Raw genomic sequence first — 6,000 nt, 5'->3', positions numbered from 1 at the left:
AGTGTGCACAGCCCCTAACAATGAATAGTGAAGGGACGGAATAGCAAAGCCGCACACAAGCAGCTGTGCAATTCCGCCCTTGCAAATATGCAAATTCAGCAAGAGGTGTCTGACACCCCCCTGCTGCATTTTTTGATCCCTGCAACTGAGGAGGACAGAGGCAGGCTGGGATAACCATCGCGACCATCATTCGCGATGGTGGATGCTGACGATTAGCTGAGTAAGATTTAGCTTACACAGGCTGGCTGGCTTGAGAGGCCAGGAAACTGCATCCATGGACGCAGATCCTGGCCTTGCCACTCCTGGAAAATGGTAGCGACACACCTGCTGTCCCCGCCTCGCACCTCTCCAAAAATGCCTCTACCTGTCAATCAGGCAGAAGTATAGCAGGGGCTGTTTGTGATCACGCAGGACCCATTGTGCACATGCACAGAATGGGTCCTGCGCACGCACAGATTCCCGATAATCAGGAATCTGCATTCAGCATTGCAATGCTGAATCAGCCCCTCACACAGGATCTTTCCTACAATTCTCAAAATGTATCTTATACAGTTTTAATTATTATTGAGTAGTTTTTAAGTTTCTTATGTGAATTGTCCCATGTGCAAAAACACTTAATAAGGTCATTTGAACTAAGAAGAATAATATTTTTGGTACCATTCACCCTCTACTCACCGGAGGTGTTTAAGGTACAATGACCGTAAGAACCGTCTCGGGCTCATCCTCTGACTGGCCTTGGTGGATGTTGATCCTGATCACTTCCCTCTGGCTTGGATGGCTCACAGTTGCATTGCATAGGGAGCAAGATAGAGGGCTGCTCCCTGGGCCTCGCACTTTGTACTCCTGTCTGCTCCTCCGATACCAGCGAATGGCCCAGCTGTGGTGTTCTTACTGAGTCCTCATCCAGACCCAGTGGGAATTCTGCCATGACCTATAATGATATAAGCAACCATAAAAAAAGTCTTTACAGCTTAGGGGTATAATTAGTAAGGTGAGAGTTTTTAGAAGTGAAGTTGTTGCCCATATCAACCAATCAGATTCTAGCTATTATCTTCTAGAAGGTGCTAATTAAATGTTAAGTAGAATCTGATTGGTTGCTATGGGCAACATCTCCATTTCTAAAAACCCTCACTTTAGTAAATGTACCCCTAAGACTTTTAACCAACAGCTATAATTCTAGTTTTACTGTGAATTTAGTTTAGATCATTGGTATGAAAAACATAGAATTGTCTGGCAGATAAGAACAGCAAAACCCATCTAGTTGCCCATTTCTTTCTCTTAATTTCACGTTTAACACAACCCTATTATCTTTATATGGGGACAGTATAACATACATTGGCTGTGGATGATCATATCTCAGCTGTCAGACCCAGTGTACATATTGGGTGGGGGAAGGAGTGGGATGTGTCAGGTGGTATTTAAAACCTAGTTTCAGCTTTTATGCAGCTTAAAAGTCCTTTCAAATACAATATTTGTATGTAAATAGAAGTGGGCAATTTCATTTGTTATATCTAAATTCATCCTTCTTTAAATAGCACAGATGGTGTTATGGTTAGCGTTACTGCCTCACAGCACTGAGGTCGTGGGTTCAATTCCCACCACGGCCCTAACTGTGTGGAGTTTGTATAGTCTCCCTGTGCTTGCGTGGGTTTCCTCCGCGTATTCCGGTTTCCTCCCACACTCCAAAAATATATATACTGGTAGGTTAATTGGTTCCCAACACAAATTAACCCTAGTGTGCATGTGGTAGGGAATATAGACTATAAGCTCCACTGGGGCAGGGACTGATGTGAATGGCCAGATATTCTCTGTAAAGCGCTGCGGAATATGTGTGCGCTATATAAATAACTGGTAATAAATAAATATAGTAAATCACATAATTACAGGCCATTAATATGATTTAAAGAAAAAAGGAAAATGGTTAGTAGTATGATAAGTGCGCCCTATCCCTCTACAGCCTTGGTGTACCGCTATGGGTGTTCCTTACCCAAAATACTAGTAAATATGACGGTAAAAGTGTGATTCACCTGGGCGCTGGGAATACACAAAATATCATTACTGGTCTTAAAGTGTAATATTCACACATTTATGAATATGGCAGATGAAATAGTAAAATTACAGCCTTGAAGAAGTGCCACCGCAGGCTAGAAACTTGTTGGCCCACCTGTTTGCAGGACTCACAACAAGGACCAGGGCTGCCATCAGACTTCATGGGGCCCGGTACCAATGAAAAAGGCAGGGCCCCCCACCTCCTTGGTTCTTACCCCCCCCCCAAAGGCCTGATGGAGGCAATGGTGTGGGATATAGCTCTGGTATGTGTGTGTGTGTGTGTGTGTGTGTGTGTGTGTGTGTGTGTGTGTGTGTGTGTGTGTGTGTGTATATAATTGTTAAACAGTAGATTTTAAAAAATTTTGAATGTTTGCCTTTAAATATTAAAAAGGAAACAAGGTGTTTTTTTTTTTTAAATGAGAGTAGCCTAATGATTTACAACAGAAAACTGTACTTACCTGCCATCCGGGGGTTCAGTTACTTTATGTGGTATGGAATAAAGCACGGACATGGCAAGGGGGCAGAGGCACACATGGGGAGAGCACACCTTGGTAAAAGGGACAGAGGTGCATATAGGGAGAGGCACACTTAGGTAAAGGACACAAAGACACAGGAAAGGAGCAGAGTCAAAAATGGGATGCGGGCAGAGCAAGAGACATGGAGAGGGGCGAAGGTACAAGTATGGGGGAACAGGGGCACAGATATGGAGAAACATATGGGGAGAGTACAGAAATAGAGATTAGGGTGAGGGGGGACAGAGGAAGGATTCATGAATAGCACATGGGACAGATTGTATGGGAGGGGGAGGGGGGAGGCAGGATTCAGGCATAGTACTGGGGACAGTGGGGCAGATAGTATGGGAGGGGGAGGCAGGATTCAGGCATAGTAAAGGGGACAGTGAGGCATTTTGTATAGCAGGGGGAGGGTGGCAGAGGCAGGATTTAGGCATAGTACAGGGGACAATGGGGCAGATAGTATAGGAGGGGGAGAGGCAACTCTGTGTGTGCACCACAGTTGTTTGCCCACATTTCCTTCCTCAGTGCAGTGCACACAATATCTGGCCAATTAGAGCAGGGGGGAGGAGAGAAGAAGAGCTGAGGGTGGAGCAACTATGGAGGCAGTCAGACAGAGGTGATTGGTAAAGTAACTTAAGGTGCCCACACACATAGCGACATTTTACACGATTTGGCCGATTTCGACGAATCGTGATGACGAATCGGGTAAAAAAAGTACAAATCGTGAGTTTATACTCATGAGCACGATGCCGATGTGCGTCCCCGCTCATCGTATATCGCATCTTCTGATCTGCCGTGCTGTAGGGCAGATTAGCCAACCATGAACACGATGGAAGCCGATCGTGAGGGTTTTTTTCCTCACGATGAATCGTACGATTCATCACAAAATGTGGAATTTGACTGACGTAAGCCTGGACACGCCCCATCGCCATCTTGTGCAGCATCTTGTATGGAGCAAGACAGTCGCACTTTGGGAGCCTGCACACTGAAGTCTTGTTTTGTTGTATATTTGGTGAGTATTTGTACAGTTTGCAACCACACTGACCACCAATATGTGCTCCTCACAGCCCACCAATGTGTGCCCACAGGTAATAAATGCATGACCCAGCCACCGCTTGCCGTATTGAGGCGGGTGGTGGCTGGGTCATGCATTAAGCTCTCCCACTGCCCACCAATGTGTGCCCCCAGGTAATAAATGCATGACCCAGCCTCAATACGGCGGCCGGTGGCTGGGTCATGCATTAAGCTCTCCCACTGCCCACCAATGTGTGCCCCCAAGTAATAAATGCATGACCCAGCCACCGGCCGCCGTATTGAGGCGGGCGGTGGCTGGGTCATGCATTAAGCACCCACTGCCCACCAATGTGTGCCCCCAGGTAATAAATGCATAACCCAGCCACCGCTCGCTGTATTGAGGTGGGTGGTGGCTGGGTCATGCATTAAGCTCCCCCACTGCCCACCAATGTGTGTAATAAATCAAAAAAATAAATAAATAAACACGTATTTTACAAAAAAATCACCATACATTACATTTAAAAACACACATTATTTAAAGTTGGGGGTGTTCTACCTTTCGGTCTCCAGCTGTTGTGGAACTACAGATCCCAGGATGACCTGCCACCCACCTTTGAAACTGTTTTTAGGGCATCCTGGGATCTGTAGTTCTACCACAACGACAGGCCCAAAGGTGGAAAACCCATACTGTCAAACAAAGAAAAACATTATATTACCAAACAATAAACACATAACATTCCTGTAAAAGAAAACATGATTAGAATACCATAACAAACCTTTAAAAACCTGTAAAAAAGAAAATATTAAAACATTAAAAATGTGAACTATAACAACATTACATTTAACAAAACTATATACACAAATATTTAAATGTCCTTTTTTTTCTTATTCATAGATAATGTCCATGGATTCTGAACGTGAATTCGTTACAGGATTCATTGAAATCCTGCACTCGAAAGAGTGTCTGTGGAAGATCAGTTCTCGGAAGTACCACAATAAGTCGCACAAGTTGGCCGCACTAGAGGAACTTTTGGTGTATATGAAAAAATACATATCTGATGCAGACCTGAAAACTGTACGGCAAAAGATTAAAAATCTCAGGACAGTGTACATCAAAGAAAAAAAGAAGGTGGATGACTCCAAAAAATCAGGAGCGGCTACAGATGAAATATATACTCCTGCGCTGTGGTACTACCAAATGATGTCATTCATTAGTGAACAAGAACCTCAAAGGGAATCAATCATCTTGATGTCTGAGCGTGAGGGAGATGAGGAGGTTGCAGAAGTCTTGGTAAGTAGTGACAGTTTAAACCAAAATCCTTAATGTTTTTGTTGTTAAATCCCAAATGTCCAATTTAGTCAGTAGTTCACAGACAGTCCTCCTGCCATGGTACAGCACCTGGTCCATTGAAATAGGCCATGTACTCCTCCCTCACTTCTTTGGCACGTGCGGTGGATGTTGTTGTAGTTGGTGGTGCAGACACAGATGTAAAATGTTCAATGTCCTCCAGGGGTCCTACATCTTCTGGTCTAGCTGGGACTGGTCCTCGTTGAGTAGATTTTCTTTGCAGAAAGTTGTGCACTACACAGCATGCCATCACGACCCAGTCTATCTTCTCCACATGTAGATTGATGGTGGTGTGGAAAATGCGGAAGCGGTTGCTCATTATTCCAAACGTTTTTTCACAATGCACCGTGCCCAGGATAGATGGTAGTTGTATATCCTTTTCTCTCTGGTCCGGCCCCTGTGTGCAAATGGCTTCATCACATGTTCATGTAATGCAAAAGCCTCATCTGCAACGAAAACGTAATTTAGACCGTGCTTTGTCTGGTCCAGTGAGGGCAGGTTGAGGGTTTTGTTGGTGAGTCTCTGGTAGAAAGCCGTCATTTTGAAGGACCCACCATCCGAAGCACGCCCATTCTTGCCGACATCCACAAACAGAAATTCGTAGTTGGCATTCACCACTGCCATGAGAACGATGCTGAAGAATCCTTTGTAGTTGTAGTAGTATGATCGGTTTTGGCAGGTGGGTTGATGCGGATGTGTTTCCCATCGATGGCTCTCTCCGCAGTTAGGGAAATTCCAACGTTGTTCAAAATCTTCCGCGATGCTGGTACACTCCTCCACGGTGTTAGGAAACTGTAAAAATAGTAAAAAAGGGGTTAAAACATGACTAATATTTTTTATATCTTTTTTCCCTATATAGACTCCCACCCAATTTAACATCCACACCGGACCTCAGTCTGCTCGGTGGTGACAGCGATCCGGAGAATAGCACACAAGTGGACACTCAACTTCCACCTGGACCCTCATCTTCTCAACAACCCCAAAAAAAGAAAAAAAAAACAAAGGAGAAAGGAGAATCTTACTGAACGTGAGGACCATTTTTTACAAAACGCAGAATGGCTGCTGCAGAAACCC

At 44.6% G+C, this 6,000-nt stretch overlaps 1 pseudogene; it reads right to left on the bottom strand.

Moving 5' to 3' along the window:
- Positions 1-684: 684 nt before the first annotated feature.
- The window catches only part of LOC148519736 (uncharacterized), an 86,071-nt pseudogene continuing 80,755 nt past the window's right edge, over positions 685-6,000 (bottom strand).

The sequence above is a fragment of the Taudactylus pleione genome, unplaced genomic scaffold (genome assembly GCF_031769625.1).
Source record: "Taudactylus pleione unplaced genomic scaffold, aTauple2 ptg000184l, whole genome shotgun sequence".
In the NCBI taxonomy this organism is placed as follows: Eukaryota; Metazoa; Chordata; class Amphibia; order Anura; family Myobatrachidae; genus Taudactylus; species Taudactylus pleione.
Note: the sequence above shows the minus strand (reverse complement) of the source record. Positions and strands in the feature narration are given on the sequence as shown.